This window comes from Micromys minutus (assembly GCF_963924665.1).
Source record: "Micromys minutus genome assembly, chromosome: 1".
Lineage (NCBI taxonomy): Eukaryota > Metazoa > Chordata > Mammalia > Rodentia > Muridae > Micromys > Micromys minutus.
The window spans coordinates 213605942-213625110 of NC_137969.1; positions in this window are offsets into that span (position 1 = coordinate 213605942).

Consider the following 19169-nt stretch of genomic DNA (forward strand, 5'->3'; position numbering starts at 1 on the left):
CTGTTATCTTGAGAATAAGCAAATGAAAGCAAAAAAAAGTAGCATGGTCTAATACATACATGAGCTATATTATGTTGAAATTATTGATAAAGAAAAATTCTAAGGGCAAAGAAGAAAACTAACACAACTCTTTAGTTTCGCTTTATGATAAGAAAGATTAGGCAGATACTAATTAGTGATGAATATGGAATGAAGTGATTTCTTAAAAATCAAGGATGAGATGATAATAACTGATATAAATAGTTCCTGATTATTGATTAGAAGCAAAAGAAAATGGCTTGAATGGCATGTTAGTTTCTGACCTAAGCATAAAATAAGTGCTGATTTTAAAAAGTCATCAACATAAGAAACAAAACTACAGATCACATAAAACTATAATTTCAAAGATCAGATGTACTTCATTCTCACGGAAGTTTCTGCCTGTGTAGAGTACCAGAGATCATGGGGAAGAAATGCAGAACCCCTACCTTAATATGAAGTTGACTCTGGTGTAAAATTTCTGTATACAAATTATTCTTGGTATAATTATAAAGCCACTAAAGATAAATGTGCATGAATGTTAAGAAAAAAGAATATGTAATCAGGAGGGAACTCTGTAAAATATATATTTCTATGTCAAATTAAAAGTGAGAGTACTGACAAAAAATATTAATGTAGTGTTATCCCAAAATGCCTTTTAAAATCTGTATATGTGTCCCTCTTTTTTAAATAAAGTAGTAAGAGAGAAAAAAAGGAAAAAATAAGAGTTGAATATGAATGTAGATTATACTTTCCGACAAAATCTAGAGTGACAAGGATATAGACTAATAAAGTCAAAAAGTGACAAAATTATTTATATAATGTCATACCAAAGTGCCTTTAAATATTTGTAAATTTATCCCTCTTTGTTTTTAAATAAAGCAGTAAGAAAAAAAATTAATCTTTTCTCTCATTCTGGATGCATTTAGTATCAGCATTTAGTTTTGAGTTTATCACTATTCATCACTCAAAGTCATCCTCATTCCTTTCTGTGCTATGTTCTAAACATTTGTGTTATGTTTGTGACTCATTATTCATTAATTTTTATGTATAAGGCCAATTTCCAAATATATCCCTTGCCTTGCAAACATCAGGTTTTCTAGCTCTGTTCAAAAGACTATCTTGGTTCCACTGCGTCATGTTTCACATCTGTCAATATTTTGCTCAAAATTTTTATTCTGATAAATATTGAGAGAATAAAAAACATAAGGCACAGATAAGATGAAGTGTTTATAAAAGGAACCACATAAAGGATTCAACAATGTTCATAGCAGCCCTATTTATAATAGCCAGAAGCTGGAAAGAACCCAGAAGTCCTTCAGTAGATGAATGGATACAAAAATTGTAGTACAGTTACACAAATGAGTACTACTCAGCTATCAGAAACAATGACTTTTTGATATTCTTAAAAAAATGGATGTACCTAAAGAATATCATCTGAGTGAGATAACCAAGCCACAAAAGAATAGACATAATATGCAGTCACTGATAATTGGATACTAACCCCAGAAAGCTCTGAACACCCCAGAAACAACTCACAGACTATATGAAGTTCAAGAAAAAAACAAAGGCCAAAAACATAAATAAATAAAATAAAAAACCATTATGTTTAATCTTTACACACCAAGAAAACTTTGACTATTTCTAGGTTATATCCTGTTTTACATGTATTTTATGCTCATTGTAACTATTAAGATTTTAATGCACACTATCAAACCTTTAAAAAAATCAAGTACTGACAAAAATGTATTTGTACACTTTTATGCAAAATGCTTAAAATCTGTACATTTATCTTTGTTTTTTAAAATAAAGTTGTTCAATGTAAAAAAGAAGAATTGTTACCTGAAATATGCAAATGACATAAAATTCAATATGCTATGTCATTGAAGAAGGAAAAAGTAAAATAAGGAGATGCTATCATAAACCTATTCTATTAGACTGCCCCAAACCAGAACACTTACTTTTCAAAATTCTGAGGAAAATGTGGAGGAACAGGAATTTCTACTCACTCCTTTTTTTATGTGCTGATAAAATTAATCATTTTCTTTCACAGTCACAAGATTCTGACTGCCATATTTATCCAAAGGGACTGAAAGCTAGGGGAGATTTTTCACAACAATGGTTATAGCAGGTTTATTTATAATTGACAAAATTTCAAGCAATTAAGGTGGCTGTTAGTAGGTGAAGAGATTGACTATAATCCACGAGTCAATGGTTTATTATCCAGCACAAAAAAAAGGAAATTCATTACATAGCTAAAAAAAAAGAAAAACATAGAGGAAACTTAAATTTCTATTACCTAGAAGTCAGTCAAAAAGAATATACATAGACATGTGTAGACTAATTTTCCTGTAATACCAGTACTCAGTTGGACAGGGTAATGGATTGGGAAAAGAAAACATTCTAGAAAGGGAAAAGATTAAAGTATTGAGCATAATATTGGTGGTTAAGCAAGAATGATATGCAGGATTACAGAAATGTTAAGGGCAGTGCAACTGTTCTACATGGAACAATGTACATCAGTGGTGAGCTCTGATGTAAATTCTACAATCTAAAAGACTTTGTTTCATAAAATATCAGTAGTCATTCATCCATTGTGACAGATATATCACTCTGGTGAGGGAATATTCATGATAGGGAACTATTGGTAATGAGAGAAGCTAAACCTGGGTGGGTACAAGAAAAATAGGAAAACTCTAACTTCAATTCAGTTGCTATGGCAACCTAAAATCACTCTAAATGGTGAAGTCTATTAAGAGGGTGGCAAGTAGAAATGAAAGTAGAGAAACAATCATTAGGAGCTAGACAGATAGCTCAAGTGGTAATGTGTTTGTCCTACAAGCAGAAAGAAATGGATTCAATATCCAGAATACACAATGAAAAATAAACAAAATAGAAAATGCCAGGCACTGTGCTCTTGTAATCCTAGTGCTGGGGAGGAAGAGACTTGTGACTCTCTGCTGTTTGATGGCCACTCGGTCAAAATACTTTGCAAATCCCAGTTCAGTGATGCTTCCTGTCTCATAAAAGGAATGACACTCAAGGTTGGCCCTTAGCTTCTTCTATCCGGAAGTGTGTGTGTGTGTGTGTGTGTGTGTGTGTGTGTGTGTGTGTGTGTGTTTACATACCACTGAACTTTACAGAACAGCAATATTTAGAAGGCAAGAAACAAAAACCATGAGACTGAAAAGATATTCAAATAGGAATAAAAAAATAGCATATTAAAAAAGATTCAAGTAATGGGATCAATTTAAAATGTTAGTATTCCAGGGGCAAAACCTGAACCTCAAATAGTCCAGAGCATATAGTTATTTTAAGTGTATCATTAGGTACCACCATAATACCACTTTTGCAAAATGAAATGTGATCTTAATATTTATTTATTATTTAAGACCTTTATTAATAGCTGCATGCAGTTTGTTGACTTCTTTGAAAAAAATCAAGTTGTAAACTTATTACAAATTGAAAATGAAGTTATTAAAAAAGCTCAAATTGACCAGATGTCAAACAATTAAAAAACGGTTAAAAGTATATTGAGAAAAAAAACTCTTTTTCATTACCAAATGAGACATCTTAAGGTAAAAATAATAAAAACCCCATGCTGCATAGATAATGCAGATAGTTCTAGTGTATCTGGTCAATGGGCAAAAAGCAAGCGCTTAAGGTGTTCGGCTACAATCTTTGTTCATTTCCTATTGCTGGAAGTTCACATTCATTTCTTCTTGTTGGACGACTAAGATGATGGTAGAGATGGTGAGCCTGTATTTATTCGGCCCCGCCCTGCTCAGCCTCGAGAGCAGATGAAATTAGCAGCTGGTGGATCAGATTGGCTGCGTTTGTCTCTTTGCCATCTGGTGGTTTAGGGTTCTCTGGGTGTCATTGTCAGTAATTGAAGTTGCAGTGATACCAGCTTGAGGTGGCTGCTGACCTTGGGTCTCATCTTCTTGATTTTCTTAGTCCTCTTCATTGCCATCCTCTCTAGAAATGTGATCTTATTTCTCAAGGAACATGAGCTTAGAGTAGATAAATATGAAACAAACATTAAATGTAGTATGTCAGAACAATATTAAAAAATCAAACATCAAGTTCTGTATTGCAGGCATTACAGTCATTTAAAATTAGATATTCTGAAAAGTTGGAAGCCATAAAATTAAATATGTGTTCAATTTATAATTGCATACAACTATATAATACAAATGTAAATGTTATATATGTCAAAAGTAGAATAGAATTTTAAAAAATACTGAATATTAAAAAGAAAGCATATAGAATATATCAAATACATAATACATACATTGTGCAATGCAGTATCAAAAAATAAAACAAAGCTCTCTGAATTATAAGATACTACCAGATCCCCACATTATTGTACTCCTCAATCAACAGATGGTTCACATAGAGAGAAAACTAAATGCTGTTGAGAATTTAGCAATACAACAAACAAACACACTCTCATTGTTACCTAGAAACCTTTGTACCCAATTAAAAAATGTACTTGGTGGACATGATTTAATTATCCACAGTAACATGCAAAGTCACAAATAGGCATTGCATCATATTTTGAAGAATTTGTTTAAACAAACTTCATTCTATTTTCAGTTTTCCTGAGAATGTTGCAAACATTCAAACAAGTTGCAAGTAAAATAATAGTTCACAGTACAAGGAGAGTCAATGCTCCTCTGAACTACAGAATGTCTCAAATCTTAAAAGTTAGATAGTAAGTAAGCTCTTAAAGGTCTAAGTAGCCAAATGTGTCAGAGGAGTACTTCTCTTGGAATTGCAACTTTTCTTTTACATTTATGTTTAATGGCTTGTATTAATATTTTAAAAGTGAAAGAGATATGTCTTGGAAAAATTATAATTTTTCAGACAAAAATACACAAAGGTCCATACATATGCCATGTGTGTTTCAACAAGATTACTTTCTTGCAAACTATCATAGAACAGAAAGAGGCATTCTATATAAGGGGACATGGCTGGATTAAAGCAATGCACCTTTGTGTTTGTCATTGAAAGAACAATAATATCAATCAACCGGACCTCCACAGAACTCCCAGGAACTAAACCACCAACCAAAGAGCATATACAGCGGGACCCATGTATCTAGCCTCATATGTAGCAGAGGATGGCTTTGTTGGACATCAGTGGGAGAAGAGGTCCTTGGTCCTGGGAAGAATCCATGCTCCAGCGTAGGAAAAAATTAGGTCAGAGAGTCAGGAATGGGTGGGTATGTGGGGAAGCACCCTCATAGAAGCAGGGGGAGGGAGGATGAGATATAAGGTTTTCAGAGTGGAAACCGGGAAAGAGGATAGCATTTAAAATGTAAATAAATAAAATATCCAATTAAAAAAAAATCTGTGCACCTAAAGTCAAATAGGTAAAATGGCCCTGGACCACTTGACTCTGACATGAGCTTCTAACCAGCATCAGATGCTATTTCCATGAGAAACCCTGAAACATAATTTTCTAGGCCATGAACATACATTAAAAGCAAAATTACAATCTGCCATAAATTGCTTATTAAAGTCCCTAGTTCATTCTGGGAAAAGTGAATTATGGCTAGTTTCTGACCCAATGTTTTAATTTACAGCCCTATATATTTAAAAATGTTACCTCAATATAATTCATATTGCCTATTACCAAGCCAGAATATTTATCTACATATTCATGCTTTGTGACTTTTTTATATTAATGTTTTAAGCCTCGTAGAATTTAAAAATTTGTTCTGTATTTTTTAAACTTTATTATGAACAAGTTTCTGAAAGTTTTATAAGCCTCATGTTGCCATTAATAAATTTAATCATGGCCCCATCTTGTGTTGTATGTATTTCCCTATATACATAGCTATCAAAAGTGCTGTCCACAGTCCCTTTGAGTTTAAGTCAATCTAAAAAATGTCATTGCTTACTTAAAATCTTTTAGTATGTATCTCTATAGGGTAGGGGTTACACATAAGCACAATAGTACCATCACTAAAATATTCTTTAATTTCATTTTTTCCCATCATATTGACATGGATGCCTTACCAATCTACATTTTGGTCATGTAAGACTGAAATTTCTGTAAGAATGGTTTTAAATGAATACTTGAACTTGGAATATCTTCATTATACAAACCACAAAATTTTTATTCTAATTGTTATGGATTTCATACTTTAAGCCTTGGATTGCTGAATGTACATGATTAACATGCTATCATATGGAGATGCTTTTGTTTATAATGAATTCCAATGTCACTCAACAAAATATACTTCATAATTTCATATCTTTGAAGTTTACAGAAATCTGCATTTGCAGTAGAGCTTGCACTTGAAATAGTGCTTTGAAATTTGTACGAATACTTAACTCTATGAGTCAGGCAACATGAGCAAGTATCTGGAGAGCACTTGCAATGTGTTTACTCTGCACTGTTACTTACAGTGCTGTTATTGATGTCAGGTTGATCAAGAGTAGTATGTCATTCTCAATAACTATATCCTTACTAATTTTGTTTTCTACTTCTGTCAATATCTCCTAGTGTGGTAGTCATGATAACCATCCAAATCCCTCCTCTGAAAAAAAAGCTTCAGAGGGATTGTAGACTTCTTAGCTGTCAATCTCCTCCAGATGCCAGATCTGAGTTACTTACAACAAATAAATGATCTGCATGGGGATGTTGAGGTTTCTTTATTCTGACCTGGAAACAGCTCTAAGACTCACATCATTCCAGAAATTTTCCTCTGAGTAGGCTAAGACTTTTGTGGGGAACATCTTAGATTCCCACATACTCTGCTAACCAAACTAACTTCTTCCCCCTTTTCCTACAGCTGCTGACCTAGAAAGACGCCCAGACAAATCTGGTGACCCAGCCCTGTGGCTGCTTCCAGAAACCCTGAAATGTGGCTGTTGATGTGAGAATGTGCTATAGCAAACAAAAACATGTAGCTGCAAGGATGGTACCCGGGACTCCATCAACTTCCACCCAGCAAACACTGGGGACGACTGTGTGGGTGATTGTAGGAAGAAACTGGAGAGTCTCTGAAGGAATAATTTAACTTTTATAGGTCACAGATTTTGAATCACCATGGTGTCCTTCCCAGTAGAAAAGAATGCTTCTGTGGATGAAACAGATCCAACATTAAAGACAATTACAGTAGGAGGTAACTTATGATATCTTAGAGGAAAAAAAAAACTATTTTGTTGGGAGTTAAAAACAGTTAACCATTCAATTTAATGGTAAATGGTGACAGGAAAAGAGGATCTTTTACTTGGTCAGAGAAAGTTAAACTGGCAGAGAAAGCTGAAAATCAGGACCAGACTGAATTTTTAAAGTATCCAAAACCCAGAAAAGTTCATAGCCAAACAAGGCATTTATGTCAAGGTTGGAATTCAATTAAGATAGAGAAGATATCTGCAGTTCTTGAATCTTAGGATTCACTGATGCTTCTGAGTTAGGAAAGTTCTTCTTGTATTCCTCCTCTAGTGAGGAGAATTCTTTTTTTTTTTTTTTTTGAACAACTTTATTTTAAAAAACAAAGATAAATGAACAAATTTTAGGCATTTTTGCATAACAGTATATGAATACATTTTCATCAGTGCTTGGCTTTTTTTTTTCAAAGGTTTGATAGTGTGCATTAAGGTCTTACTAGTTACAATAAACAAAAAGTACATGTAAAATAGGATGTAACCGGGAATTAGTCAACGTTTTCTTGGTGTGTAAGGATTGAGCATAATGTTTTATTTTTCTTGAACTTCACGCAGTCTGTGATTTGTTTCTGGGGTGTTCAGAGCTTTCTTGTGTTAGTATCCAATGATCAGTGACTGCATATTATGTCTGTTCTTTTGTGACTGGGTTATCTCGCTCAGGATGACATTCTCTAGATGCAACCATTTTCTCAAAATTTTTGTTAAGTCACTGTTTCTGATAGCTGAGTAGTACTCCATTAAGCTGCAGCTCTCCTCTCTTTGCTACTAGGAAAATAACTAGGGTTGGTTTACAGCTTGAGGACACTTGGGCCTGACAAAAAGGCAGTCCCTCATAGAGCTTAGACCTATCTAGCCAAAAAGTGAGATAATCAATCTAATAAGAAAAAGTGATTGACTTGTGAGAACTTTCTCAAGGTACAGAATTTAAGTCTCTAGGATCCCAAGCACTTTGGCAACCAGCCTAACAAGATGGCTCCTAGAAACATGGAAAAGTAATCACCCACACTGAGTAGAAAATTCTAGGAATTTCATGACAGATGACAGAAGGCAAAAAAATGAGTTAGGCTGAGATAAATACAAATTTTAAATTGACAGCTAGAAGTATGTATTCTTAACATGGGTATAAGGGAATGGGCTGCATTCCCATATCGAGATAAGGGGAGTATTAGCTTCACTAACAAAATGGTAGAAGTTCTTCTTGGCAGGCAAGGACTTGTGGTAGGATATGTATTTTCTCATTTGGACTCCATAACAGATACTGGGGTAGAAGAAAGCTGATTACTTACCAGTAGCAAGATGGCCAAAATAAATACAATTCATGTAATTCTGGAGGATTCTCTTTCTTTTATCTCTGAATTTTCTTTTTTTACTTACAACTTTATTAAAGAACAGAGATACATGTACAGATTATTAAAAGCATACTATCAAACCTTAAAAAATCAAGTACTGACAAAAATATATTCATATAGTTTTACGCCAAAATGCTTTTAAAAATCTGTACATGTGTCTCTCTTTTTAAAATAAAGTTGTAAGAAAAAAAATTTAGCATCTTAATATTTACAATGATCATAAAGTATATGTAAAACAAAATGTAACACGGATATAGTCAAAGTTTTATCGGTGTTTAAGATTAAACATAATAATTTTACTTTTTGGTTGAACCTCTTTATCTTTAAATATTCACTTTTTATTAAACAATACTGATACTTCTGCTTGTTTTCTGGTAAGTTTATCAGTACTTTACCAGCACTGCTATTGTGTGTTAACCATCTTCATGAAATTTATCTACTATTTTTTATCTAGTTGATTATATCTACCACTTTGTAATTAAAGTTCACAATTTCTTTTTTAGGTCTTTAAAAATATTCTACAGAGTTCCTTTTCGTAGTGTCCCCGATGGCACTGGGATCTAGTTCTTTAGATTCATTTCCACAGTCTTTTTCTGTTATCTTTCTCTTATTTTCTCATTGTTACTGATCTCTGTCGCCTAATGTGCATCATTTGCAGCTATTTTGAATAATACAAGGTCTAGAATGGTATTATATTCCTCCAGAGAGCATGCATATTTGCTTCTTGTAGAGGGTATATTGCTAGCAACCCTGGATCACCTATATGTAATTATTATGATTAATAACATTGAATCTCAATATTAGTGCATGGAAGATCAGACTTTTTCTGGGCAACCTTAATATTGTGGGAATAGATCCTAATACATGAAGTACTTACCAAGATTCATCTACTTAGCAGAAACCAAATTTATATTTTTTTCTATAGTAATAAGACACGCTCATAAGACATTTGCCACTCCACAGCCATCAAGCATCATTTAAAGAATTAGCAACCAGTGATTGCCTGTAGTTCTTTCTCTAGGGTTAGGGCCTGTATAATTTCCTCATCCATGCTGGCATGTCAACTGGGGTTGTCATTTTCAAGTCTTGTTTAGGAAAGCATGTTGTTAATATTTCCAAGTACAGCAACCCTGTGGTATGTAAAAGATACTCTCTAACTGCAAACTATTGTTTTTGTGATCTTCCCTTCCCCCTTTCCCTCACCATTTCCTGAGCATCAATATCATTATTTATTTCTCCTCCCTTGCTCTAAGTCTTCCTATGCTCTGCATTATCTTTATCTCCCCTTTTAAATGACCCGCCATGTATTCTCAGTTTCTCCTTCATAGAGTATTGTGGATCATAAGCTTATAGTGGAGTTTAAGCTTATGATGATTTTCTGAAGGATAAGTAAACTCTGCCGTTTTACCTAATTATAAAAATATACATCCTTTATAATCTTTCAGATGGTTGCCTCAATGCTATATGTACCGAGTATGTAACTAGACAAAATAGTGTGGCATTTAGGTACACTGCAAGAATCTCTTAGATCAATATCAGCATGCCAAAAATAACATCCTGATGATATCAACTCATAATTGAATTCATGTTGAATCACTAATAACTTAGAGAAGATGTATTTTAAATAGGAAGAAAAAAGTGAAAGCCCATTCTAGTTTACCCACCATCAGCTAATAAATGGAAAGGAGTGACTGACCAGAAAAGAAGAACATTAGACTGACTCTTGGCTAGTAGAGCTATTACAAAAGAATAGTTCTGCCCTCCGGGAACCAGTTTAGTTCTAGAGATAATGAAACCTCCTTCCTTGTAGTCATTCAAACTTGTGGTAAAGAGAATGTGTAGTTCAAAAAATTCAAACTTCTTCCTAACTGAAGCTATGTGTAAAGTGAGTTAAGCCATATAATGGTATAAAGGCAATAAAATAAAATAAAGAGCAAGAAGAAAATTAAGTCAGCCACAGAAAGCCATGTTAGTATGAAAAACAGTCCCATGGAAAAATAAGCTGTATCAAATTTGAGTCCTGAGAAATTAGAAGTAGCTTTGCATTTCACTAACTAGTGGTAAAATTATAGAAGGAGTATATACTATTCTGTTTGAGATGTAAAAACCATATAGCATTGAGAATACACTTAACTAAAGCTAGAATTGAAAACTCAGGAAAATAGCTAATGATTGCTTTCAGCAATATTCCTATGACAGACATTGTCCCAACTTCACCTGAGTAAATGCAGTGTTGAAGTCAAGTAGAAAACAAATCAATAAATAATGTTCTCTGTATACCCTGAAAATACCATTGTCTATGTAGGAAGCTCTCCATCTTCTCTGGTTGTATCTAACAAGGATCCTACCTATCCTTTAGAACACATCTTCTTTCTGTCAGTTGCAGAAGGTCATTGATAACAAGCAGATTTCACAAATATATGTGATATTGAGAGTCATACTGTAGATTCTCTCACACATGACCTGAGGTGGTCTTTCATAAATACTGCAAGAATTAAGATTACATTCAGCTGAACAAAGAGGAAAACCAAACCTCATCAGATCAAGCTAAGGTATTCTTATCAAGTACAAAATCATGGGCAAGGCAATGAAGGAAAGTTCCTCGGTGTCACCAAGAACCCAATCACTAAGGACCCAGGCATTTTCTAATTAATTGTAGGAGTTTCCCCACATATCTCATTTATCATATTCAAAAAGGATGAAAAATCATAAAAAAGAGGGAATAAATGTTCTTTTGTAAGAATTCCAAATCTCACTTATTTATTTACATCATATTACAATGGTTCTTCTGTGACATTGGGTGTATAATCTACATGACTTACTACAGGAAAGAAGGACACCTCTAAAGATAGGCATTTTAAATAAAGTGCACAGCTTACCCCAAAGTAAAACCCTCTTAATGAGAAACAGGAAAGGAGTATATACATGTTAGCAGCTGGCACTTATATATAGGTTTTTACACTCTTGCTGTTGAAGTAAATAGGATTCTGGAAGAATGTAATATTTTTACCCACAGAATATAATTCACTTAAGCTCTGTAATCATTTAACTAAAGCCAAGTGTACCACGAGAATATAAACAAAAAACAAACATACCAAGAACTAGGCTAGTACTTGGTCAACCCACTGGTGGCCAGGTCCATCTTAAGAAGAAAAATTGCCTATAAGGGAATAGATTTATTAGAAGCAAGCATAGATCCACGTAACACATTTCAAGAAGATAATGTGATAAAATTTTCAGTAAATCACATATTTATTACAAAATGTGTTGTTTATATAACATATACACTTGATACATAAATTATATGGCAATATTGAATAGGGGCACACCCAGTCTTAAATATGGTATAATTGTTAAGATAGGGTATTCTTGAATACAACTTGATTGGTATAAAATATAACAATACATTTTATGAAAGTTACAGAAAAATCCATGAAATCTTTATGTACTTGCTGGTGGAGAGACAAAACAATGAAATTGTGAATGGTATGAGCAGAACAAGAGAATTAAAGTTGGAATTCTAGACTGGTAATCTGCTATATTCTAGCAGCCTAATCCTCCATTAACAAAGTGTGTCCTATGAAGTTCAAGAAAAGACAAAGGCAAAAAAAAAAAAAAAAAAAAGAAAAGAAAAGAAAATGAAAACCATTATGCTTAATCTTTACACACCACGAAAACTTTGACTATTTCCAGGTTGCACCTTGTTTTATATGTACTTTATGCTCATAGTAACTAGTAAAATTTTAATGCATACTATCAAACCTTTAAAAAAATCAAGTACTGACAAAAATGTATTCATATACTTTTATGCAAAAATGCTTAAAATCTGTACTTTTATCTTGTTTTTTTTTTTTAAATAAAGTTGTTCAATTTATAAAAAAAAATGTTTTTTTTTTTTTTGGTGCATCCATTTTCCTGGGAATTTTATAGAGTCATTGTTTCTAATAGCTGAGTAGTAGTGGCAATTTTTGGTATTCAAAAATCATTATGTTTAATCTATACACACAAGAAAACTTTGACTGTTTCCATGTTACATTTTGTTATATATCTACTTTATGCTTATGATAACTAGTAAGATTTCAATGGATACTATCAAACCTCTAAAAGAATCAAGTACTGACAAAAATATATTCATATAGTTTTATGCCAAAATGCTTATAAAAATCTAAAAATCTGTACATGTATCCTTTTTTTTTAAAAATAAAGTTGTAAGTAAAAAGAAACAAAATCAAAACGTACCATAGAGAGTCACAGAAAAACTGGATGGAATTCCATATACATACGTGTGTGTGTGTGTGTGTGTGTGTGTGTGTGTGTGTGTGTGTGTTGCATTTATAAAAACATTAGAATAATCAAAATGAAGTAAGATGAGTTCATGTGTGGTACCTTCTAGTACTGTAGTTCCCACAACATACAAATAAACCTGACTGATACTAGTTACATCTCATTTTACATGTGCATTATGCTCATTGTAACTACTAAGATTTTATTGCACACTATCAAACCTTTAGAAAAATCAAGTACTGACAAAATGTATTCATATACTTTTATGCAAAAATGCTTTTAAAATCTATACATTTATCGCTGTTTTTTTAAAATAAAGCTGTTCAATTAAAAAACTACTGATACCTTTGTGCAAACAAAACTTAAATAGCTGTTTGTGTATAAGAAAAAAGATGAAGCATGTCATGAAAACATTCTTTAAATTTGTCAGTCAGAATAGAGAAGATAGAAGACCAATGTTTTAACATAAAACTGGTGAGTAATTATTCAAAATATGGTGACCTTTACTTTTTATGTTCATTTCAGGAATGAATATAGCGAGCTCTTTCACAAAGTAGCAGACAAGCAAAATTTCAATAATGATCTAATGTGGAGTTCATAAATCCATAAAATGAAAGCACACATTCTAGCAGGAAACCAAAACAGAAAAACACTGAAAATAAAAAAGTTTTAATTAATTCATTGATCTACTTTAATTCATGTTTGATTTTATTTTCATTTGTATGAGCATGCGTATGCACCTGTGTTCCGGTGACTGCAGAGTTCAGAAGAAAACATCGGATCCCCTAGAGCTACAGTAACCACTGGTGGCTGTGAGCCAACAGACATGGTTACCAGGACAAACCTGAGTCCTGGAGGTGAACATGAACTCCTCCTAAAATCACTGAGCCATTTATTGAGCTCCTAAAACTATTTTATTAGTACATTTTAAGAAGACTGATAGATTATTGAAAGGCACAAAGCTATTAGGTAAATCTCTCACAGTTTCTCTCTATTTATTTTTATTGGCTATTCTTTGTATTTACATTTCAAATGTTATCCCCTTTCCCCCCACTCCCATGCCGCTCCCCTTCCTGTTGTTTACATGAAAGTACTCCTTCTCCCAACTACCCATTCTTACCTTAGCACCTTGGCATTCACCTACACTGGAAAAACTTGCCTTCACTGGACCAAATGCCTTTACTCCTACTGATGCCAGAAAATGCTATCCTCTGCTACATAAGCAACTGGAGCCATGGGTCTCTTCATGTGTGCTCATTGTTTGGTATTTTTGTCCCTGGGAGCTCTGGAGTGTCAGTTATAAGCATCAATCTTTGATTCCTTTGGTACTTAAAAATATTAATTAAAAGTCGCTTCCTTGTTTTGCTAATATATATGTGTAAGGAAATAGTTTGTTTTAAAGTCCTGTATCATTGCTGACACCCCTCTGGAGGACTGTGTACATTTTTAGAGCCTAACATCTTTCATTTTTAGGAAAGGTCAGATATGCATTTGTTTTACAGATTTCAGAAAATATTTAACACTTTGAGAGAAAACAAGTGACTGTTCTCATATGTTGTAGCATATATATTTGATTTCTGTTAAGCGTGAAGGGAAATAAGCTTCTTTTAAAAAATAAAGACTATTATTTGTGTTAACAAAAATGTGGCAAATTAGACAATAAACAAGTTCTAAGAAGTAGTTTTAGTATATCCTTGATAATCCATACAAAGTTTTAGTATGAATATTTGTTTAAATGCAACTGCAATGCTTTATACTAAGCTGAATTAATTATTTCGCTTCTTGTACCTGAAACTTTGTTATGCATTGTCTTACTAACTGGTCTGGCTGGTTCAAAACTCATAATTGGTCCATTTTTTTTAGAATTTTAAATATAAATAATATGCTTATAGCATTTTTTTTCCTCCTTCCACCTCCTCACATGTTCCCATATAGCTTCCCATATACATGTTCTCTTATTCTCCAATTACACATGGCATGTACTTTCATTCTGACGAGTCCATTTAGTTTTGCTTATGAATATATCTAATTAAGGGCCTGGCAGCTATCCTCAAACCCTAAGAGAACACAGATGTCAACTCAGACTACTACTCTACCCAACAAACCTTTCAAGATATTCCATGACAAAACCAAATTTAAAATATATCTTTCCTCTAATCCAGCTTTACAGAGGATACTAAAAGGAAAACTCCACTAGGAGTATAACTAAATCCCCCCCAAATGTCAAGAAATAATTTCACACTATCAAAACCAAAAGAAAAAAAAAAGTAAAAGACACAAACACACACATGCACACTCACATGCACATACACACATGTGTCACACACACACACATGCAAACGCACAATACCACCAATAATAAAATGACAGGAACTAACTATCATTGGTCCTTACTATCCTTCAGCATCACTGGACACAACTCCACAATTAAAAGAAAAAGACTAGCAAAGTGGATGCATAAACAGGATCCATCATCCTACTGTGTACAAGAAATGTACCTCAGCAGCAAAAATTGATACTACCTTAGAGTAAAGGAATAGAAAAAGATTATCCAAGAAAACTGGCAAAGAACCAAGTTGAGTAGCCACTCTGATAGCTAATAAAATAGACATTCAACTAAAAGTAAACATGAGAGATGGAAAAAGACATTTTACACTCATCAAAGGAAATTCCCCAAATACAAGTTCACAGACATTTGTAAAAGTGTAAAAGAAACATTACTAAAGCTTAAATCATACACTGAATGCCACATATTAAATCACACAATGAACATCAACAAACCAATCTTACCAATGAATAGGTCATCAAAACAGAAACTGAACAGAGAAATAATGAATGTGACAAACATTATGAATGAAATGACAAATATCTATAGATCATTTCAACCACACACTAAAGAACATATTTTCTTGTTAGCAGCTCACAGAACTATCACCAAAATTGAAGATATGGTTTGTCACAAAACAAGTCTCCATAAATACAAGAAAATTGAAATAATCCCTTTCATCTTCTCCAATTACCATGAATTCAAGTTAGACTCCAATGACAGAAACGATAGAAAGACTTCAGACATTTGGAAACTGAACAAATCTCTATTCAATGACATCTGTCTCAATGAAGAAATAAAATATTAAGTACTTTCTGGAATTCAATAAAAATGGATGCAGAAAAATACCCAAACACATGGGATAACATGAAAGCAGTGCTAAAAGGAAAGTTCATAACACTAAATGCCTTCATAAATAAATTGGAGAGATCTTATACTAGGACTTAACAGCATATGTGAAAGCTCTAGAACAAAAGAAAAAAATTCCTAACATGCCCAAGTAGAGGATACAGCAAGAAATAATCAAACACCGGGCTGAAATTTATCATTTGGGAAAAAAGAGTCCAATATTAAACAATCAATGAAAGTAATAGCTGGTTCTTTGAGAAAATCAAAAAGATAGATTAAACTCCCAGCCAAACTAACTAAAAGGCACATAGACAATATCCAAATTAACAAAATCAGAAGTGAAAGAGGGGAACATAACAGCAGACACTGAGGAAATCCAAAGAATCATAAGGTCATACTTCACAAGCCTATACTCCACAATATTAGAAGATCTAAGTGAAATGGACATATTCTAGATAGATCCAAGTAACAAATTTAAACCAAGAACAAGCAAGATATATAAAAGTCCTATAACTCTTAAGGAAATAGAGTCATTAAAAGCCTCTCTCACCAAAAAAAAAATCCCAGGTCCAGATGGATTTAGCACAGAGTTGTATCAGACTTTCATAAAAGAGTTATACCAATACTTCTCAAACTATTACAAAAAATAGAAACAAAAGGTACATTGTCAAACTCATTCTATGAGGCCACAATCACCATGATACCAAAACCACACAAAGACCCAACAAGGAAAGAGAATTTTAGACGTATTTCTCTTATAAACATTGATGCAAAACACTCAATAAAACACTTGAAAACTGAATCAAAGAACATATCAAAAACATCGTCTGCTATGATTATGTGGGCTTTATCAAAGGGAAGCAGGGGTAGTTCAGCATTAAAAATTCCATCAATATAATCCACCATATAAACAAACTGAAAAAAAATATCTTAGTCAGGGTTTCTATTCCTGCACAAAACTTCACAACCAAGAAGCAAGTTGGGGAGGAAAGGGTTTATTCAGCTTTGCTTCCACATTGCTGTTCATCACCAGAGGAAGTCAGGACTGGATCTCAAGCAGGTCAGGAAGCAGAAGCTGATGCAGAGGCCATGGAGGGATGTTCCTTACTGGCTTGCTTCCCCTGGCTTGCTCAGCGAGCTTTTTTTATAGAACCCAGGCCTACCAGCCCAAGGATGGCACCACCAAAGTACTTGAGAAAATTCCTTACAGCTTGATCTCATAGAAGCATTTCCTCAATTCAAGCTCCTTTCTCTGTGATAACTTTAGCTTGTGTGAAGTTAACACAAAACCATCCAGTACACAGGATCATCTTATTGAATACTGCAAAGGCCTCTGACAAATTCGAATACCACTTTGTGTTAGAAGATTAGAGATAATAGGCCTATCTATACCTAAATGCAGTAAAGGTAATATTCAGGAAGTCAATAGCAAACTTTAAATTAAGAAAAACTTCAAGCAATTCCACTAAAACCTGGGCAAAGACAATACTGTCAACTCTTCCCCGCCTTGTGTGTGTGTGTGTGTGCACATGTGTGTGTGTGTGTGTGTGTGTGTGTGTGTGAGTGTGTGTGTGGTTGTGTGTGTGTGTATCTCTTGAATAGAGTACTTGAAGTTCTATCCACATCAATACAACAACTAAAGGAGATCAAGGGGATATAAATTGGAAAAGATGTCAAAGTATTGCTGTTTGCAGTTGATATGCTAGCATGCATAAGTGAAACTCCTACAGCTGATAAATGCCTTCAGTTAGGTGGATAGATAAAAAAGTAAGTCAAATAAACAAAGTAAAATCAAAACAACAACAACAACAACAAAACTCATTAGTTCTCTTCATACAAATGATAAGAAGGCCTAGAAAGAAATCAGGGAAAAAGAAGCTTTGCAATTATCAAAAATAATATAATATAAAATATCTGTTGTAACTTTAGCCAAGCAAGTGAAAGACCTGTGTGACAATAACTTTAAGTCTCTGAAGAAAGAAATTGAAGAACACCTCAGAAAAGAGAAAGATTTCCCATGCTTATAGATTGATATAACATCTTAAAATTAACATCTTAAAAATGGACATCTTACCAAAAGCAATACACAGATTCAATGAGATACCAATACAACACTTTAGAAATCTTGAAAGAGCAATTCTCAACTTTGTAGGCAAAAACAAAAAAAAAAAAAATCCAAAATAGCTAAAACAATCCTAGTTAATTAGAGATTTTCTGGAGGTATCACCATCTTTGATTTCAAGCTATAGTACAGACCCATAATAATAAAAACTAGCTAATATTGCTATATAAACAAACAGGTTGATTAATGAAATAAAAAAATGGTCCAGATAAAAACCTACATATCTATAGACACTTGATTTTTGACAAAAAAAAAAAAAAAAAAAAAAAAAAAAAAAAAAAAAAAAAAAAAAAAAACAACAACAAAACAAAAAAAAAAAAAACATACAATGGGGAAAAAAAGCATCTTCAACAAATCATGCTGGTTTAACTAGGTGTCTGCTTAAAGAAGAATACAAATGATTCCTTATTTATCACCATCCACAAAACTCAAATTCAAGTATATCAAAGGCTTCAACATTATACCAGGTATATTAAATCTAATATAAAAGAAAATAGGAAACATCCATGAACTCATTGGTAAAAGGGAAAACTTTCTGAACAAAACATCAATGACTCAGGCACTAAGATCAACAATTAATAAGTGGAATCTAATGAAATTGAAAAGCTTTTGCAAAGCTAAGGACACTGTCAATTAGACAGAGCCACAGCCTAAAGAATACCAGGCCTACATTCAACAGAATGCTAATATCCACAATATAAAAAATAATCAAGAAATTAGATACCAGCAAATCAAATAACCTTATTTGAAAAATGGGTAACAAAGTTAAACAGAGAATTCCCATTTTTTCAAGTGCTCTTACCCAATGCAACATTGTTTCAGACCCCATCAACCTCTTGATAAATATGTAAGTCTTATAAAACTAGAATTAGAGATTTTTCAAATGCTTTAGATAGTCATTTAAATTTTTATTTTTATTTTATTTTTTTCCTCTCTTACAAATTTATTTAGAAAAAAGGGGATACATATACAGATTTTTAAAGGAATTTTTATCTTTATCAAACAAAGAAAGTCATAAAATCACTTTCCAAAAGGAA